General features: G+C 38.2%; 1 protein-coding gene across 1 annotated transcript in view; it reads right to left on the bottom strand.

The window, feature by feature from the left end:
- The window catches only part of LOC128643208 (extracellular calcium-sensing receptor-like), a 75,503-nt gene that overhangs the window by 48,792 nt on the left and 4,065 nt on the right, over positions 1–22,646 (bottom strand). The gene's annotated exons all lie outside the window — the stretch shown is intronic.

The following is a 22,646-nucleotide window of genomic DNA, read 5'->3' on the forward strand; positions in this document are numbered from 1 at the left end:
GGTAATGACAGTCCACTAACATTGCCCTGAGTATATGTATATGTCTTCTACTTTTTTTCTTTTTTGCTGATCGTTGCTTTTTAATGTTGATGAAATACCATTTGATCATCTAGGCTTATGTCCTGGATTAGTCTGCTTTTAATTTTAATTATATATATATATATAAATAACCTTTTTTTGTTTTATAGTTTGTATTAAGTTTGTGGTGGTCTGGATATGTTACTTGTGACACCCCACTGTAAAGCATTTTGGTTTATTATCTTAACTATTTGTCGCATTTCTGATATTGTCTCCATTTTGTTTGTTTTTTCTTTTTTGAACATACACCATGTTTCATTTAATTTCTATTTTTTATGTCTGTTTTTGTGTTTTTTTCGTATATGTAATTTTCTTTCTTTTTGGATACATTTCTATTTCCTTAATTCATGATAGAAGTTACTTTATAGCTGTTTGTTTTCCCTCTTTTGCATAATTTTGAACATATGTTCTTTTGAATGATGGGATGCCCTTGAGTTTGTTCTAACACAAACTGGTTCCTTTTAACTGTTGGCTCTTTTTTGTATGCATTTTTCATCTAGATAATTAAAAAACAGAAGATGTGTATACCAGGCGCTGCAAAATCAGTATAGAAAATATATAACAGGATTCTTATTTTATAGCAACAATTGTGCCTATGTACATAAAACAATACTTATCATAGATATCCTATAGTATTAGTACATAAGATACTCACATACATATACCCCTCGATCAATAGGGATTACCATACAGAACTAAATTAGAGTCCACATGAAAACATATAAGTGAGTTCTGATACTGAAATTATATTAGGATAATGTGGGCTGCTCCTTTAAAAAAGTCCCATCACAAACTCTTTGAAATCAACTGTGAAAACAAAAAAGCCACAGGAGCGCACAACCTATCTTAGTGCAGATTATAAAATACCTTTTAATATACAATAAAGTGCCCTACTACAGAATAGCACTCACAATTTAAGAGAATTAAAAAAGCAATTGTTAAAACAATTATTCCACTGCAAACCCGCTCTGGCATCCTCCAAGGATTATGTTTCTCCCGGGTTACCGTCTTGGCCAATCGTAACAGGGGTGTGAGTCCAACCAGCCAATCACGCATCCTCAGACATAATCCTGGCTGTCTTTCAAATGGCTTTGTATGGCTTTGTATAGGCAGTGTGTACGTGACACGCTATTCACTCCTCTGATGACTGCAATATGCAATTTAGTCCGTGGTTCACAAGGAGTATATAAATAGATAAATAGGTTGCAATATCCTAAGAACTTTAAGATAAACCCTCAGCTCACGTTGTACTCAATATGGGAATGTAAGCACAAAATCGTAGCCTCATAAGGACCTGCTTCACTCGACGTACGTTTCGTTCCAACCAAGGAACTTTTTCAAGAGTGATTTCAAGTACTTCCTTCCTGTCTTTTAAAGGCAGTAGGGTCCATACACCTCCTATTAACCTCTTAAAGGCAAAATCGAAGGAATAGTATACATGTACAGAGCATCTGATTATAATACATGATAAATTTAAAACATTAAAATACATTAAAAAACTATTTGTAATGATCATTTGTAAAACTAATTTCAAAACAATTACAAGCATATAAACTTAAGATAGACCATAAATAAATATGAAAAGTAAATCACGTACACATATTTAAAGGAACCATAAGAGTACTACATGTTCTCATCAATTTTGGTTGGTCCGCTGACCTGTCTATCTAACTGCCGAGGCTGGTGACTGGTAACTTTACAGACAGCTCCCATCGTGACGTGGCCTGACCATACGAGTGATCTGCTGTCCCAAGACCATCTTGATATCCAGGATTGTTTTTTATCGATCTATTGCACACCTTATTTAGAGACTCTTTATACTCTATTTTTTTTCTCATAAGACTATATAAGTTTCCTCTGTTAAAATGTATGTAAGGCTAGCAGTTCTGTGGATGAATATAGGATTTACCTACTGTCTACTAAGAAAACTATTATAACTACTAGACTAATGTTAATTTATAAAAAATGAAGATGTTGTTATATGCTAAGATCGAATCCTATACTGATTATATTAGTTTAATAATAAAACTGAAAACGTTTGAATTTTAATATAGAATAGCAGGCAACTTGAGTCATACTAAAAAAGACTGGATGTCTAAATACACATTTAACCCTTTTGGTTGAAGACAATCCAGTTTTTTTATCCAATATGTCTCACGTTGTCGCAACTTCAGTAATCTATTTGTGTCCCAAACATTAGGGGGGTCCATTCTATAATTTTAATTTGCAAGTCTTGGGGGTCTTTGTTGTGAACTAACTTGAAATGTTGGGAGACGCTGTGCGTCTCCAATCCTTTGTCGATATTATTTAAATGTTCCCTAAAGCAGTACTTGATTTTTCTTTTTGTTCTACTGACATAAATAAAATTAAACTTGCATTTTAAATGATACACAACAAAGGTACTCATACATGTGCACCTACTTGTTTTGCTGTATCTCTCTGTGATGTCATAATTCTCAATAGAGTTATGATCCACTCCAATATGCCGGCACATTACACAATCCTTAGTTTTGCATTTGAATGTTTCCGGTAGACTTCCCCAATCTGATGGTCTTATTTGAGGCTTGTTTCTCAATTTGCTAGGGGCAAGCATATTTTTCAAATCTCTATTTTTCTTAAAAAGGATTTCTGGTCTATCGCCAATAGATTTTCCCAGAATTGGGTCAAGTTGTAATACTTGCCAATATTTTTTAATTATGCCTTTAATGTTATGATGTTGATTATTAAATTTGGTTACAAATTTAGGATTTGAATTTTCATTTGTAGTTTAGTTTTTCTATTTATATTATTTTTTTTCCAGAAGAGATTTCCTATCCATTTGGTTCACTCTTTCTTTCATTTTATTAAAAGATGTTTGTTGTAGCCCTTATCCTCAAATTTCTTTGTTAAAAGGCTGTCCTCTTGAACATAATCCTCATTGTTCGTGCAATTTTGCTTAATCCACTGATATTGGCCTAAAGGGATATTGTTCTTCCAATGTTTAAGATGGCCACTGCGCGCATTCAGTAATCAATTTCTATCTGTGTTCTTTCTATAGTTTTTAACATCAATTTTATTCATATCTATAAGCAAAGTTAGATCCAAAAAATTAATTTGGGTCTGCGAATAAGAGAACTTAAATTTGAGGTTAAAATTATTCCCATTCATATGGTCAACCAGTTTCTCGATACCCTCAGGTTCACCTTGCCATATCATAATTATATCATCTATATAACGGTGATACATAATTATGTGTGAAAAAAAGGATTATTATTCCATATGTATTGGTCCTCAAAGTTGGACATATAAAGGTTCGCATATGATGGGGCACAAGTTGACCCATAGCTGTTCCCTGTATTTGTTTTTAAAATCTATTTTCAAATAAAACATAGGAGATAAAATAAAACGTATACAGTCTGAAAGAAATTTAGTATGAATAGGTGATATTTCCCCTTTTATACATTCTTCATTAATTACTGATACCCCTTTGTCATGGGGGATACTTGTATTGAGGTCCGAGACATCACACGTGACCCAAAAATAATTTGGTCCCCAACTCAGCCCTTGAAATTTATTAATGACATCCACCGTATCCATCAGATATGCTGGAATTTTCTTGACAAGGGGTTGTAGATAATAGTCAATGTATTTGGACATGATGTCACATAAAGAACCAATTCTGGATACGATGGATCTCCAGGGTGGTTCTGTAATGCTTTTGTGGATTTTGGGGAAGTGGTAGAAGCATGTGATTTTTGGGTATACTTCATAGATATAATTAAATTCGTTTTGATTTAGAATGCCCTCTTGTTTTGCCATTATAAGATGGTCAAACAATTCTTTTTTATAATTACTGGTTGGATTAAAAGTAAGAAGCATATAGGTGTCCTTATCATTTAATAAGTTATAGGCTTCTTTTAAGTAGTCGTGTCTATTTTGCACACCGATTCCACCTCCCTTATCTGCACAACGGTATACTACCTGTGTATCATTCATTAATATTTTTAGAGAATCCCTCTCCCCTTTAGTAAGATTATAATTTTTCATTTTATTATTAATGAAAAGCTTATTGATGTCCTCACATACCAATTTATTAAAAGTTTTGATGTACTCACTTTGCATATTTTGAGGGTAAAAAATAGATTTTCATTTTAGTGGACAATGTGACACATTAATGGACATTTCTTCATGTAAGGACAAGTTTAAAAGTTCCTTGTCTGTAATGCTCTCAGACTGGAATTGAGTTCTATTGTCATTATCTAACGATTCTAGATTGACCAATACATCCAAATCATTCTCATTAAGGACAATGTTACTGGATGTATTGATTTTATCATAATACCTTTTTAAGGTTAATTTTCTAATATACCTCTGGACATCGATAAAAAGTTCAAAATGATTAGGTTGTGTAATGGGAGCGAAATTTAGTCCCCTAGAGAGTAATTTTATTTCATTGTCATTAAATGTTTTGTCTGACAGATTATAAATGAGTTTAGATCCCCTTTCTTATTCCAGTTGTTTCTTTTTTCATTGTTTGAGACCCCCTCTTGTGCCTCTATATCTTCTAACATGCGTTTTGGTTTCTTTGGGGTACCTAATAGGTTTGGTGGTGCCTCCCCCCATTCTGGTCTGTTTGACTGCTGTCACCAGGGGGATTCCCAAAAAAATGCCCCTGATTATGATTCCCCTGTCTTTGTACATAGGGGGACCAAGGTTTGGACTGTTTGTCATTACCCTTATTATTTCCCCTAAATTTAGGTTTTGCCCCCTGTTGGTTCCATCTAGGACTGTTAGTCACCTGATTTCTCTCAAAATGAATACCCTCCGGTTTGTATCTATTGCTAGTATCTATACTATAGTAGCTAGTACTACCAATAGCCTGGTCTTTTTTGGATGCATAACTAGATTCTACATGTTCTCTATTTCTCCCATACCCAGCCTTCATTCGATTTTGGTGTGGGTATTTAATTGGTTTGGTATTACCCTTATTTTTGTTTTTGTAAGAAAACATATTGTTTTTATTTATATTGGTAATATTACCACTACTGTTATAACTGTGGAGGTGTTTGTAGACAGGGGTCTGTACTACTCTAGGAATATTCATAGGTGTACTTATTCCCTCTCTCCCTGTGTCCATGATATTTCTTTCCTTTCCTACCAGGTCATCAGGGTTCTCATGTTGTTTATATGTAAAAATTCTGTTAGTTCTAAAATCTTCCAAATCCCTCCTCAATTCCTTTTATTTATTAGTTTCTAATTCTTTGGAATAAGTATTGATTTTAGCTTGTATGTTATCGTTAAACTCCTTCCATTTCCATTTCTCTATGCTCTTAAAGGGTTGAATTTTCTCCACCACACTGTCTATTTCTAATTTCAAGTTCTCTAATTTAGATTCCAGGTACTTGATTAAAATTTTAATTAGGGTGGTGGAAGATTTGTGCAAAGTTTGTTCCCTCTCCGTTTGGAATTTCACCTCATCAAGCTCAAATGCTGGGAATTTAAAAATCCTAAGGCCCCTAGATATTAAGTTGTGGATTATATAATTGTCCAGAAGGACCAAATCCTGCCACTCTTTTGCGTCTTTACACAATAATTTTTCTAACTTTTTCAAGAGATCTAAGGGGTTCTCAGTCAATTGTAATTCTAAACTGCCTATTAGAAAATTTGTAGATCTTTGTCTGTTAGATCTTAATAAATTATCTCCAAATGTTCTACCTTCCACAGTAATTCCATTGGTGTTATCAGCTAATGTTTCCATTGAGATCTATAAGTTATAATATGCACAGACACCTACATTATTATTATTATTATTAGTGATAACAATATTCACTATTAATGTTATATATCTACTATAAATACTGCTAATTCAAAAAGTATTGTATAGTTTCGTGAATATCTATTTTTCTGCTGCAGCCCGTATAATTATATGTAATGGTAAGAAGCAAAAAACAGAAGATGTGTATACCGGGCCCTGCAAAATCAGTAAAGAAAATATATAACAGGATTCTTATTTTATAGCAACAATTGTGCCTATGTACATAAAACAATACTTATCATAGATATCCTATAGTATTAGTACATAAGATACTCACATGCATATACCCCTCAATCAATAGGGATTACCATACAGAACTAAATTAGAGTCCACATGAAAACATATAAGTGAGTTCCGATACTGAGATAATATTAGGATAATGTGGACTGCTCCTTTAAAAAAATGTCCCATCACAAACTCTTTGAAATCAACTGTGAAAACAAAAAGCAACAGGAGTGCACAACCGCATCTAAGTGCAGATTATAAAATACCTTTTAATATACAATAAAGTGCCCTACTACAAAATAGCACTCACAATTTAAGAGAATTAAAAATGCAATTGTTAAAACAATTATTCCACTGCAAACCCGCTCTGGCGTCCTCCAAGGATTATGTTTCACCGTCTTGGTCAATTGTAACAGGGGTGTGAGTCCAACCAGCCAATCACGTGTCCTCAGACGTAATCCTGTCTGTCTTTCAAACGGCTTTGTATGGCATTATATACTTTGAGGACCAATACATATGGAATAATAATCCCTTTTTTTCACACATAATTATGGATCACCGTTATATAGATGATATTATTATGATATGTTAAGGTGAACCTGAGGGTATCGAGAAACTGGTTGACCATATGAATGGGAATAATTTTAACCTCAAATTTACGTTCTCTTATTCGCAGACCCAAATTAATTTTTTGGATCTAACTTTGTTTATAGATATGAATAAAATAGGTGTTAAAACTATAGAAAGGACACAGATAGAAATGGATTACTGAATGCGTGCAGTGGCCATCTTAAACATTGGAAAAACAATATCCTTTTAGGCCAATATCAGTGGATTAAGTGAAATTGTACGAACAATAAGAATTATGTTCAAGAGGCCAGCCTATTAACAAAGAAATTTGAGGATAAGGGCTACAACAAACATCTTTTAGTAAAAATGAAAGAAAGAGTGGAGACCACATGGATAGGAAATCTCTTCGGGGAAAAAAAATATAATTAGAAAAACTAAACTACAAATTGAAAATTCAAATCCACAATTTGTAACCAAATTTAATAATCAACATCATAAAAAGGAAATTTATGCTTACCTGATAAATTTCTTTCTTTTACGATATGACGAGTCCACGGATTCATCCTTACTTATGGGATATTATCCTCCTGCTAATAGGAAGTGGCAAAGAGCACCACAGCAGAGCTGTTATATAACTGCTCTCTTAGACTGTAGTTTTAAAAATTAAATAAATTCTGTCTTAAAATGACAGGGTGGGCTGTGGACTCGTCATATCATAAAAGAAATAAATTTATCAGGTAAGCATAAATGTCCTTTTCTTTTACAAAGATATGACGAGTCTACAGAGTCATCCTTACTTGTGGGATACAATACCAAAGCAACAGGACACGGATGAACGGGAGGGACAAGACAGAGACCTAAATGGAAGGCACCACTGCTTGAAGAACCTTTCTCCCAAAAACAGTCTCCGAAGAAGCAAAAGTATCAAATTTGGAAAATTTGGAAAAAGTATGAAGGGAGGACCAAGTCACAGCCTTACAAATATGTTCAACAGAAGCATCATATTTAAAAAGCCCATGTGGAAGCCACAACTCTAGGAATGAGCCGTAATTTTTTCAGGAGGCTGCTGTCCAGCAGTCTCCGTATGCAAGGCGAATGATGCTTTTCAGCCAAAAAGAGAGAGAGGTAGCCGTAGCTTTTTGACCCCTACGCTTTCCAGAATAAACAGCAAAAAGAGAAGATGTTTGTCGGAAATCCTTGGTCGCTTGTAAGTAAAACTTCAAAGCGCGAACCACATCCAAGTTATGTAATAGACGTTCCTTCTTAGAAGAAGGATTAGGACACAAGGAAGGAACAACAATTTCCTGATTAATATTCTTATTTGAAACAACCTTAGGAAGAAATCCATTTTTAGTATGCAAAACCACCTTATCAAAATGAAATATAAGATAAGTCGAATCACATTGTAACGCAGAAAGCTCAGAAACTCTTCGAGCAGAAGAGATAGCAACTAAAAACAACACTTTCCAAGATAACAGCTTAATATCTTTGGAATGCATGGGTTCAAACGGAACCCCTTGAAGAACATTAAGAACTAAATTCAGACTCCATGGCGGAGCAACAGGTTTAAACACAGGCTTGATTCTGATTAAAGCCTGACAAAAAGACAGAACGTCTGGGACATCCACTAGACACTTGTGTAATAAAACTGACAAAGCAGAAATTTGTCCTTTTAAAGAACTAGTAGATAACCCCTTCTCCAATCCTTCTTGGAGAAAGGAAAAAATCCTAGGAATCCTAATCTTACTCCTTGAGTAGCCCTTGGATTCGTACCAATAAAGATATTTACGCCATATCTTATGGTACATCTTTCTAGTGACAGGTTTGCGAGCCTGAATCAGAGTATCAATGACCGACTCAGAGAATCCCTGCTTTGATAAAATCAAGCGTTCAATCTCCAGGCAGTCAGCTGCAGAGAAGTTAGATTTGGATGTTTGAACGGACCTTGAATGAGAAGGTCCTGCCTCAACTGCAGTTTCCACGGAGGTAGAGACGACATGTCCACTAGATCCGCATACCAAGTGGGCCACGCAGGCGCTATTAGAATTACTGAAGCTCTCTCCTGTTTGATTCTCGCAATCACACGGGGTAGGAGAGGAAAAGGAGGAAACACATAAGCCAGGTTGAACGACCAAGGTACTGCTAGAGCATCTATCAGTACATCATGAGGATCCCTTGACCTGGACCCGTAACGTGGAAGTTTGGCATTCTGTCGAGATGTGCCCCATTGTTGAGTCAATGATGCAAACACCTCTGGATGGAGTTCCCACTCCCCCGGATGAAAAGTTTGACGACTTAGAAAATCCGCTTCCCAGTTCTCTACTCCTGGGATATAGATTGCTGATAGATGGCAAGAGTGATTCTCTGCCCATCGGATTATCTTTGATACCTCTATCATTGCAAGAGAACTCCTTGTTCCCCCCTGATGATTGATACATGCTACAGTTGTGATATTGTCCGACTGGAATCTTATGAATTTGGTCAGTGCCAACTGAGGCCACGCCTGAAGCGCATTGAATATTGCTCTCAGTTTCAGAATATTGATTGGTAATTGAGACTCCGTCAGAGTCCAAGTTCCCTGAGCCTTCAGGGAATTCCAGACTGCACCCCAGCCCAAGAGGCTGGCGTCCGTTGTCACTATAACCCATGATGGCCTGCGGAAGCACATTCCCTGGGACAGATGATCCTGTGACAACCACCAAAGAAGAGAGTCTCTGGTCTCTTGATCCAGATTTATCTGAGGAGATAAATTTGCATAATCCCCATTCCACTGTCTGAGCATGGACAGCTGCAGTGGTCTGAGATGAAAGCGAGGAAACGGGCCGATGTCCATTGCTGCTACCATTAATCCAATGACCTCCATACACTGAGCCACTGATGGCCGAGGAATGGACTGAAGAGCTTGGCAATTATTTAGAATCTTTGATTTTCTGACTTCCGTCAGAAATATTTTCATGTCTACCGAGTCTATCAGAGTTCCCAAGAATGGAACTCTTGTATGTGGAACAAGTAAACTCTTTTCTATATTCACTTTCCAACCATGAGTCCTTAGGAAGGACAGCCCAATGTCCATATGAGATTTGGTCAGATGACGATTTGATGCCTGAATCAAGATATCGTCTAGATAGGGCACCACTGCTATGCCCCGCGGCCTGAGAACCGCTAGAAGGGACCCTAGCACTTTTGTGAAAATTCTGGGAGCTGTGGCCAATCCGAAGGGAAGGGCCATGAACTGATAATGCTTGTCCAGAAAAGCAAACCTTAGATAGGAATGTGAAGGTATGCATCCTTTAGATCCATGGTGGTCATGTATTGACCCTCCTGGATCATTGGTAAGATTGTTTATATAGTCTCCATCTTGAACAATGGGACTCTGAGAAATTTGTTTAGACATTTTAAATCTAAAATAGGTCTGAAAGTTCCCTCTTTTTTGGGAACCACAAAAAGGTTTGAGTAAAAACCCCTGTCCCTGTTCCAGTTTTGGAACAGGAAAAATTACTCCCATGGTATAGAGGTCTTTTACACAGTGTAAGAACACCTCTCTTTTTGTCTGGTCTACAGACAAACGTGAAAGATGAAATCTCCCTCTTGGGGGAAATTTTTTGAATTCCAGTTGATACCCCTGGGTCACAATTTCTAATGCCCAGGGATCCTGCACATCTCTTGCCCAGGCCTGAGCAAAGAGAGAAAGTCTGCCCCCTACTAGATCCGGTCCCGGATCGGGGGCTGCCCCTTCATGCTGTCTTGGTAGCAGCAGCGGGCTTTTTGGCTCGTTTACCCTTATTCCAGGTCTGGTTAGGTCTCCAGACAGACTTGGATTGAGCAAAATTTCCTTCCTGTTTAGTAGAGGAAGGGAAAGCAGAGGGTACTCCTTTGAAATTTTGAAAGGAACGAAAATTATTTTGTTTACCCCTCATGTTAAGGGGTTTGTCTTGAGGTAGGGCGTGACCCTCACCTCCAGTAATGGCTGAAATGATTTCCTTCAATTCAGGGCCGAATAGGGTCTTACCCTTGAAAGGAATAGTTAACAGTTTAGACTTTGACGATACATCAGCAGACCACAATTTTAACCATAGTGCTCTGCGCGCTAATATGGCAAAGCCTGCATTTTTAGCTGCTAATTTAGTAATCTGGAAAGCAGCATCTGTGATAAAAGAATTAGCTAATTTGAGAGCTTTAATTCTGTCCATAATGTCGTGTAGGGGCGTCTCTACTTTCAGAGACTCCTCAAGAGCGTCAAACCAGAAAGCCGCCGCCGTAGTTACTGGAACAATGCAGGCAGCAGGTTGTAAAAAGAAACCCTGGTGAATAAAAAATTTGTTTAGAAGACCCTCTAATTTTTTATCCATAGGGTCTTTGAAAGCACAACTGTCCTCAATAGGCATAGTTGTACGCTTAGCTAGAGTAGATATTGCTCCCTCCACCTTAGGGACCGTTTGCCAGGAGTCCTTGATGGTGGCTGATATGGGAAACATTTTCTTAAAATTAGGAGGGGGAGAGAACGGTATACCTGGTCTATCCCATTCCTTTTTAATAATTTCCGAAATTCTTTTGGGAACCGGAAAAACTTTAGTGTAAGTAGGAACTTCTAGATATTTATCCATTTTACATAATTTTTCTGGAGGAATTGTAATAGGTTCACAATCATCCAGAGTCGCTAGGACCTCCCTGAGCAACAGGCGAAGGTGTTCAAGTTTAAATTTAAAGGACGCTAAGTCCGTATCTGTCTGAGGTAACACATTCCCTGAATCTGAAAGTTCTTCCTCAGACAATAATTCCCCAACCCCCAATTCAGAGCATTGTGAGGGTACATCGGAAATGGCTACTAAAGCATCAGAGGGTTCAGTATTTACATTAATACCTGGCCTACTGTGTTTACCCTGCAAACCTGGCAGTTTAGATAATACCTCAGTGAGGGTAGTTGACATAACTGCAGCCATATCTTGCAGAGTAAAAGAATTAGACGCACTTGATGTACTAGGTGTCACTTGTGTGGGTGTTAAAGGTTGGGACACTTGAGGAGAATAGATGGCATATCCTGATTCTCTTCAGACTTAGAATCATCCTTAGACATACTTTAATTTCCTAAAATATGTTCTTTACAGTGTAAGGCTCTCTCAGTACAAGAGGTACACAATGTAAGAGGGGTTTGTACAATGGCTTCTAAACACATAGAGCAATGAGTTTCCTCAATGTCAGACATGTTAAACAAAGTAGTAATAACCACAACAGTTGGTAAACACTTTATTTATTGAAAAAAATTATTTTGTAAAAAATGGGTACTGTGCCTTTAAGAAATAAAAGTGCACATTTTTTTTCCCAAAACACACGTAAGTAGCCTATAAATGTTCAAAAACTATGAATATAAATGCAGAGTTGCCATAAATTATTGCATCCCAAATGCAAGAGTAGAAATTTACACTTTAGAGGAACATTTAATCAAAAAAATTACACTTTGCTAAATAAGACCCCTGCATCTCGCCACAGCTCTGCTGTGGCACCTACCTTCCCCCAGAACACTGCCAAATGAATCGACACCAATCCTGAACACAGATAGGGCCCAACCGGAGCAAATGTCTACTGTTTCCTTCAGTGTAAACTAGGCCCCGCCCACAATGGAGGTTGCACTGAAATTTAAACTACGTCATGAGAAATAGTTTTAAACTGCCATGTGATCCCCAAAAACACAATAAAAGCCATCCTTTTGTTTAACAATATCATAAAGACTTATTATTATTAAGAATAGTTTCCAGTGTTTTAATTATATGCTGACTTTGAGTGCATAAGTATTAGAAAACAAAGAGTACAATAACACCCTTTTGCATATAGGACTACTGCTTACCCTGTTCCCACTATGAGGAACCCAATCAGCCAGTTCTGATATATTAACTCTCCTCAGAAATAAAAAGGCTGAAAACATACCTCAAATGCTGCTTGCTGCATGAGAGTCCTCCACACTGAAGATCTTTCCCATATTACCTTCAGATCTGTGGGAACCATAATGGATCTTAGTAACTGCTGCTAAGAGCATCAATTTCAGGGGGAAATCTTCTTCCAAATCCCCCCTGAGTCAAATAGTACTCACCAGTACCATTTAAAATAAAAAACATCTTGATTGAAGAAATTAAAACTATCATTTTATCACCACTATCACTTTACTCTTCCTATTACTAGCGTAGGCAAAGAGAATGACTGGGGGGAGGAGCTAAGGGAGCAGTTATATAACAGCTCTGCTGTGGTGCTCTTTGCCACTTCCTGATAGCAGGAGGATAATATCCCACAAGTAAGGATGAAACCGTGGACTCATCATATCTTTGTAAAAGAAATTAAAGGCATAATTAAGAAACATTGGCAAGTATTACATCTTGACCCGATTCTGGGAAAATCTATTGGTGATAGACCAGAAATCCATTTTAAGAAAAATAGAGATTTGAAAAATATGCTTGCCCCTAGCAAATTGAGAAACAAGCCTCAAATAAGACCATAAGATTGGGGGAGTCTACCTGGAACGTTCAAATGCAAAACTAAGGATTGTGTAATGTGCCCGCATATTGGAGTGGATCATAACTCTATTGAGAATTATGACAGCACAGAGAGATACAGCAATACAAGTAGGTGCACATGTAAGAGTACCTTTGTTGTGTATCATTTAAAATGAGTGTAATTTAATTTATGTTGGGAGAACGAAAAGAAAAATCAAGTACCGCTTTAGGGAACATTTAAATAATATTGACAAAGGATTGGAGACGCACAGCGTCTCCCAACATTTCAAGTTAGCTCACAACAATGACCCCCAAGACTTGCAAATTAAAATTATAGAATGGATCCCCTCTAATGTTTGGGACACAAATAGATTACTGAAGTTGCAACAACGTGAGACATATTGGATCAAACAATTGGATTGTCTTCAACCGAAAGGGTTAAATGTGAATTTAGACATCCAGTCTTTTTTAGTATGACTCACGTTGCCTGCTATTCTATATTAAAATTCAAACGTTTTCAGTTTTATTATTAAACTAATATAACCAGTATAGGATTCCATCTTAGCACATAACAAGTTCTTAATTTTTTATAAATTAACATTAGTCTAGTAGTTATAATAGTTTTCTTAGTAGACAGTAGGTAAATCCTATATTCATCCATAGAACTGCTAGCCTTACATACATTTTAACAGAGGAAACTTATATAGTCTTATGAGAAAAAAATAGAGTATAAAGAGTCTCTAAATAAGGTGTGCAATAGATCGATAAAAACCAATCCTAGATATCAAGATGGTCTTGGGACAGCAGATCACTCGTATGGTCAGGCCACGTCACGATGGGAGCTGTCTGTAAAGTAACCAGTCACCAGCCTTGGCAGTTAGATAGACAGGTCAGCGGACCAACCAAAAATGATGAGAACATGTAGTACTCTTATGGTTCCTTTAAATATGTGTACATGATTTTCTTTTCATATTTATTTATGGTCTATCTTAAGTTTATATGCTTGTAATTTTGCTGAAATTGGTTTTACATATGATCATTACAAATAGTTTTTAATGTATTTTAATGTTTTAAATTTGTCATATATTATAATCAGATGCTCTGTACATGTATACTATTCCTTCAATTTTGCCTTTAAGAGGTTAATAGGAGGTATATGGACCCTACTGCCTTTAAAAGACAGGAAGGAAGTACTTGAAATCACTCTTGAAAAAGTTCTTGGTTGGAACAAAACATACCTCGAGTGAAGCAGGTCCCTATGAGGCTACAATTTTGTGCTAACATTCCCATATTGAGTACAACGTGAGCTGAGAGTTTATCTTATAGTTCTTAGGGTATTGCAACCTATTTATCTATTTATATTTTCCTTGTGAACCACGGACTAAATTGCATATTGCAATCATCAGAGGAATGAATAGCGTGTCATGTACACACCCTCTATAAAAAACCATACAAAGCCGTTTTAAAGACAGACAGGATTACGTCTGTGGATGCGTGATTGGCTGGTTGGACTCACACCCCTGTTACGATTGGCCAAGACGGTAACCCGGGAGAAACATAATCCTTGGAGGATGCCAGAGTGGGTTTGCAGTGGAATAATTGTTTTAACAATTGCTTTTTTAATTCTCTTAAATTGTGAGTGCTATTCTGTAGTAGGGCACTTTATTGTATATTAAAAGGTATTTTATAATCTGCACTTAGATGCGGTTGTGCGCTCCTGTTGCTTTTTTGTTTTCACAGCTAGATAATTAGTATACTTGTATTTCTTGTGGCCAATCGTGTCTTTGATCATAGGAATTACTGCAGTAGAGGCTTTTTGTTTTTGTCATGAGAAGAGGTGTGTGCTAATGCACCAATGAGGTGTTGACAATTTCGGACTAAACTTTCCTGTGATTAAAGTATTTGTTTCAGATAGGGTTTAATTGTTGACACTTTTTTGATGCACATAGTATATATAGTTAATTATCTGGCAGGTTTCAGACGCTTTGTTTTTTGCACATGCTGCTTTCTGATTGGCAGATTTCTGTAGGAGGGCTCATTAGGTCTTTATAAGTCTCACAGTTTCATTGTTTGTTTGTCAGAAGAAGAGGTTTGTTTACCCCGAAACCTCACGCATCACAATACATTTGTTTGTTTATTGACTGAAGACCAGTGAGTGCTTTATTTTCTTTTTGGATATGTTACTCTAAGAGCTACAAAATCAATATTTAAAAATAAAAACAAAATTTATGCTTACCTGATAAATTTATTTCTCTTGTGGTGTATCCAGTCCACGGATCATCCATTACTTGTGGGATATTCTCCTTCCCAACAGGAAGCTGCAAGAGGATCACCCACAGCAGAGCTGTCTATATAGCTCCTCCCCTAACTGCCACTACCAGTCATTCGACCGAAGACAAGCAAGAGAAAGGAGAAACTATAGGGTGCAGTGGTGACTGTAGTTTAAAAATAAAAACACCTGCCTTAAAATGACAGGGCGGGCCGTGGACTGGATACACCACAAGAGAAATAAATTTATCAGGTAAGCATAAATTTTGTTTTCTCTTGTAAGGTGTATCCAGTCCACGGATCATCCATTACTTGTGGGATACCAATACCAAAGCTATAGGACACGGATGAAGGGAGGGACAAGGCAGGCGCTTAAACGGAAGGCACCACTGCCTGCAAGACCTTTCTCCCAAAAATAGCCTCCGAAGAAGCAAAAGTATCAAATTTATAGAATTTTGAAAAAGTATGAAGCGAAGACCAAGTTGCCTCCTTACAAATCTGTTCAACAGAAGACTCATTTTTAAAAGCCCATGTGGAAGCTACCGCTCTAGTAGAATGAGCTGTAATCCTTTCAGGAGGCTGCTGGCCAGCAGTCTCATAAGCTAAGCATATTATACTCCTTAGCCAAAAAGAAAGAGAAGTTGCCAAAGCCTTTTGGCCTCTCCTCTGTCCAGAGTAGACAACAAACAATGCAGATGTTTGACGAAAATCTTTAGTAGCTTGTAAATAAAACTTTAAAGCACAAACCATGTCACGATTGTGTAAAAGACGTTCCTTCTTTGAAGAGGGATTAGGACACAGTGACGGTACAACAATCTCCTGATTGATATTTTTATTAGATACCACCTTAGGTAGAAAACCAGGTTTGGTACGTAACACTACCTTATCCGCATGGAAAATGAGATAAGGGGAATCACATTGTAAAGCAGATAACTCCGAAACTCTTTGAGCCGAGGAGATTGCTACTAAAAACAGAACCTTCCAAGATAAGAGCTTAATATCTATGGAATGCAAAGGTTCAAACGGAACCCCTTGAAGAACCTTAAGAAGAACTAAGTTTAAACTCCAAGGCGGAGCAACAGGTTTAAACACAGGCTTGATTCTGACTAAAGCCTGACAAAACGCCTGCACGTCTGGAACCTCAGCCAGACGTTTGTGCAAAAGAATAGACAGAGCAGAAATTTGTCCCTTTAAGGAACTAGCTGACAAACCCTTCTCCAATCCTTCTTGGAGAAAAGATAATATCCTAGGAATCCTGACCTTACTCCATGAGTAACCCTTGGATTCACACCAATGAAGATATTTACACCATATCTTATGATAGATTTTCCTGGTGACAGGCTTTCGCGCCTGTATTAAGGTATCAATGACCGACTCGGAGAAACCACGCTTTGATAAAATCAAGCATTCAATCTCCAAGCAGTCAGCCGCAGAGAAATTAGATTTGGATGGTTGAAAGGACCCTGAAGTAGAAGGTCCTGTCTCAGAGGTAGAGTCCATGATGGAAAGGATGACATGTCCACCAGATCTGCATACCAAGTCCTGCGTGGCCATGCAGGTGCTATCAAAATTACCGATGCTCTCTCCTGCTTGATCTTGGCAATCAGACGAGGGAGCAGAGGAAACGGTGGAAACACATAAGCCAGGTTGAAGGACCAAGGCGCTGCTAGAGCATCTATCAGCGCTGCCTTGGGATCCCTGGACCTGGATCCGTAACAAGGAAGCTTGGCGTTCTGGCGAGACGCCATGAGATCCAGTTCTGGTTTGCCCCAACATTGAATCAACTGTGCAAACACCTCCGGATGGAGCTCCCACTCCCCCGGATGAAAAGTCTGTCGACTTAGAAAATCTGCCTCCCAGTTCTCTACTCCTGGGATATGGATAGCTGATAGATGGCAAGAGTGAATCTCTGCCCATCGAATTATCTTTGAAACCTCCAACATCGCTAGGGAACTCCTTGTTCCCCCTTGATGGTTGATGTAAGCTACAGTAGTGATGTTGTCCGACGGAAATCTGATGAACCTCACTGCCGCTAGCTGAGGCCAAGCCTGAAGAGCATTGAATATCGCTCTTAGTTCCAGAATGTTTATTGGAAGGAGTGCCTCCTCCTGAGTCCACGACCCCTGAGCCTTCAGAGAGTTCCAGACTGTACCCCAGCCCAGAAGGCTGGCATCTGTTGTTACGATTGTCCAATCTGGCCTGCGGAAGGTCATACCTTTGGATAGATGGACCCGAGATAGCCACCAGAGAAGAGAATCCCTGGTTTCTTGATCCAGATTTAGTAGAGGGGACAAATCTGTGTAATCCCCATTCCACTGATTGAGCATGCAGAGTTGCAGCGGTCTGAGATGTAGGCGGGCAAACAGAACTATGTCCATTGCCGCTACCATTAAGCCGATTACTTCCATACACTGAGCCACCGAAGGGCGAGAAGTATAAAAAAGAACACGGCAGGAATTTAGAAGTTTTGACAACCTGGCCTCTGTCAGGTAAATCCTCATTTCTACAGAATCTATCAGAGTTCCCAGGAAGGAAACTCTTGTGAGAGGGGATAGAGAACTCTTTTTTTCATTCACTTTCCACCCATGAAACCTCAGGAATGCCAGAACAATGTCCGTATGGGACTTGGCAATTTGGAAATTTGACGCCTGTATCAGAATGTCATCTAAGTAAGGGGCTACTGCTATGCCACGTGGCCTTAGGACCGCCAGAAGTGACCCCACAACCTTCGTAAAGATTCTTGGTGCTGTAGCTAACCCAAAGGGAAGAGCCACAAACTGGTAATGCCTCTCTAGGAAGGCGAACCTGAGAAACCGATGATGATCTTTGTGTATCGGAATGTGAAGATAAGCATCCTTTAAGTCCACGGTAGTCATGTATTGACCCTCCTGGATCATAGGTAGGATGGTTCGAATAGTCTCCATCTTGAAAGATGGGACCCTGAGAAATTTGTTTAGGATCTTGAGATCTAAGATTGGTCTGAAGGTTCCCTCTTTCTTGGGAACCACAAAGAGATTTGAAAAGAAGCCTTGCCCCTGTTCCTCCTTTGGAACTGGGTGGATCACTCACATAACTAGGAGGTCTTGAACACAATGTAAGAATGCCTCTCTCTTTATCTGGTCTGCAGATAATTGTGAGAGGTGAAATCTTCCTTTTGGGGAAGAAGCTTTGAAGTCCAGAAGATATCCCTGGGGCACAATTTCCAATGCCCAGGGATCCTGGACATCTCTTGCCCAAGCCTGGGCGAAGAGAGAAAGTCTGCCCCCTACTAGATCTGTTACCGGATCGGGGGCTGATCTTTCATGCTGTCTTAGCCTTCTGTCTTAGGCTTCTTGGCCTGCTTACCTTTGTTCCAGGCCTGGTTAGGTCTTCAGACCGGCTTGGACTGGGCAAAATTTCCCTCTTGTTTTGTATTAGAGGAAGTTGATGCCACGCTCATTTTAAAGTTTCGAAAGGCACAAAAATTAGTTTGTTTTGTCCTTAATTTATTAGACCTATCCTGAGGAAGGGCATGACCTTTTCCTCCAGTAATATCAGAAATTATCTCCTTCAGTCCAGGCCCGAATAGGGTCTGCCCCTTGAAGGGAATGTTGAGAAGCTTAGACTTTGAAGTAACGTCAGCTGACCAGGATTTAAGCCATAGCGCCCTACGCGCCTGAATAGCAAAACCTGAGTTCTTAGCCGTTAGTTTGGTTAAATGAACAACGGCATCAGAAACAAATGAATTGGCTAGCTTAAGCGCTTGAAGCTTGTCAAGTATATCATCCAATCGGGTTTCTACCTGTAAGGCCTCTTCTAGAGACTCAAACCAGAAGGCCGCAGCAGCAGTGACAGGGGCAATGCATGCAAGGGGCTGGAGAATAAAACCTTGTTGAATAAAAATTTTCTTAAGGTAACCCTCTAACTTTTTATCCATTGGATCTAGGAAAGCACAACTGTCCTCGACGGGGATAGTTGTACGCTTAGCTAGGGTAGAAACTGCTCCCTCCACCTTAGGGACCGTTTGCCATAAGTCCCGTGTAGCGGCATTTATTGGAAACATTTTCTTAAAAACAGAAGGGGGAGAGAACGGTACACCTGGTTTATCCCATTCCTTAGTAATAATTTCTGAAAACCTCTTAGGTATTGGAAAAACATCAGTGTAAACAGGCACTGCATAGTATTTATCCAATCTACACAATTTCTCTGGCACTATAATGGTGTCACAATCATCCAGAGTAGCTAAAACCTCCCTGAGCAACACGCGGAGGTGTTCAAGCTTAAATTTAAATGTTGACATATCAGAATCAGGTTGAAGCATCTTCCCTGAGTCAGAAAAATCACCCACAGATAGAAGCTCTCCTGCCTCAGCTTCTGCATATTGTGAGGGGATATCAGACATAGCTACTAAAGCATCAGAGTGCTCTGTATTTCTCCTAGCCCCAGAGCTGTCTCGCTTTCCTTGTAACCCTGGTAGTTTGGACAATACCGCTGTAAGGGTATGATCCATAACTGCCGCCATGTCTTGTAAAGTAAACGCCATGGGCGCGCTAGATGTACTTGGCGCCTCTTGAGTGGGCGTCCCTTGAGCGTCAGTCAAAGGTTCTGACACGTGGGGCGAGTTAGTCGGCATAACTTCCCCCTTGTCAGTTTCCTCTGGTGATAAATCTTTTAAAGACAGAACATGATCTTTATAACTTAAAGTAAAATCAGTACATTTGGTACACATTCTAAGAGGGGGTTCCACAATGGCTTCTAAACATAATGAACAAGGCGTTTCCTCTATGTCAGACATGTTTAAACAGACTAGCAATGAGACCAGCAAGCTTGGAAAACACTTTAATAACTGTAAACAAGCAAAAAATAAAAACGGTACTGTGCCTTTAAGAGAAACAAAAAAAGACAGAAATTGAAAAACAGTGATAAAAAGCAGTAAATCTTACAAAATTTTTACAGTGTGTATAATAGGCTAACAGAGCATTGCACCCACTTGCAAATGGATGATTAACCCCTTAGCTTCAAAACCGGATCAAAAAAACGATATAAACGTTTTTTAACAGTCACAACAAACTGCCACAGCTCTGCCGTGGCCCTACCTGCCCATACAACGACTTTGGAAGGCACAAAAACCCTTTGGAGAGGTCCTATGTGTTCAGGGGACTCCTTCAGGGAAACTGGATGTCTCAGACTGCAAAATCTAATGTTCATTTAGGCGTGAAAATAGGCCCCTCCCAACCTGTATTCACAGTGAGAGGGCCAAACAAAACTATCCCTAGGCAAAATCTAGCCAGCCATGTGGAAAAAACTGGGCCCCAATAAAGTTTTATCACCAATATATAGGAAAAAACGTTTAAACACTTCCAGCAAACGTTATCTTATTTTTTAGTAATGTGAGAAAGTAATAAGAATATTACCTTTTACAGCAAGCATGATACTAGTCATTATTAAATCACTGTAATCAGGCTTACCTTAAATAAATCCGGTATTAACAGCATTTTCTAGCATATTCATTTCTCTAGAAAAATTTAAACTGCACATACCTCATAGCAGGAGACCCTGCACGCCATTCCCCCAGCTGAAGTTACCTCATCTCTTCAGTTATGTGTGAGAACAGCAATGGATCTTAGTTACAACCTGCTAAGATCATCAAAAACCACAGGCAGACTCTTCATCAACTTTCTGCCTGAGGCTAAAACAGTACAACTCCGGTACCATTTGAAAAAAACAAACTTTTGATTGAAGATAAACTAAATAAATTCACCACATCTCTCTAGCTACTTCCTTTCTTGTCGAGAGCTGCAAGAGAATGACTGGTAGTGGCAGTTAGGGGAGGAGCTATATAGACAGCTCTGCTGTGGGTGATCCTCTTGCAGCTTCCTGTTGGAAAGGAGAATATCCCACAAGTAATGGATGATCCGTGGACTGGATACACCTTACAAGAGAAAATAACATTTTGTTCTTAGTGAAGAATATTGGAATGTTAAATATTGCTATTAAAACACAGTAAAACACATTACAAAATAGTGTGTGTGTATATATATGTATATTCATATATATATATATATATATATATATTTGTGTGTGTGTATATACACGTGTAGTATATAAGTGTATATATGTATTAATAGTTATATTTACATAAAATATGTATATAAAGTGAATATATGAATGCAATACTTTATTTTAATATATTTATGTTGTGCTTGGTGAACATTTTCTTTTTAAACCCTTACACTTTACTGTAAGGGGTCAATTTATCAAATGCCCAACTGTAGCAAATCATGTCCGCCCAACATTGCTAAATGTCGACAGCATACGCTGTCCGCATTTAACATTGCACAAGCATTTCTTGTGAAATGCTTGTGCAATGCCACCCCCAGTTGAACATCACTTTTGTTTTAATTTTCAATATGTGCTCTAGTTAGTGACATTGCGATATTGCTTATTATGTTCCGTGCTAATAAGCGTACCACTTGTAATCTAGCCCATTAATGGAAAAACTATTTAATAGTATACTTCCCCATTAAATGTGAATATGTTGCAGATATTTTACCTGTACCACTATATTACTTTGTTGTGATGTGTAATTCAGTTTTTAAAAACCTGTTGCGGTCACTGTTTTAAAATTTTACAACTACCATAAAAGTCTTCATAAATGATTCAGATTCATAGCTGGGAATACCCATATATTCAGTTTGGCCTGATATGATGAAAACAATTTTAATCAAAGCAGACTGTGTCATCTTTATGAAACACACTACAGCTTATTACTGGTTTTCATTATTTTTGTTGAAGTGCCTATTTTTTCTCATACAAAACGAATTAAGGATCATTATTGTTTTTTTTTTTTTAATTATTATTATTATTATTATTATTATTATTATTATTATTATTAATACTACAACTAATAATAAAACAATATTTTGTTGTAGTATATGTTGTTTTGTTTAAAGGGACATGAAAGTGATGCAGCATAGCTGTAAAAAGCTCAACATTTCCTCAGTAGCCACATCCCATTGCAAAGAAACGTTAAGCAGCCAATCAGGATGATAGTCCCAGGCCAGGACTTGCAAGGGAGCATGTATTTGACATGTGCAGGCACTGTCATGCTATTTCCCTCCTCAGTTTAAGGAAGTTTGCTATGAAATCTCACAAGATTTCAGTGAAATCTCATGAGATCATGATAAAGCAAAGCATGACCTATTTCCAGTGACATCCCCTGCATGTTCTAACAATTATATCATGGCAGG

This window comes from Bombina bombina, chromosome 1 (assembly GCF_027579735.1).
Source record: "Bombina bombina isolate aBomBom1 chromosome 1, aBomBom1.pri, whole genome shotgun sequence".
Lineage (NCBI taxonomy): Eukaryota > Metazoa > Chordata > Amphibia > Anura > Bombinatoridae > Bombina > Bombina bombina.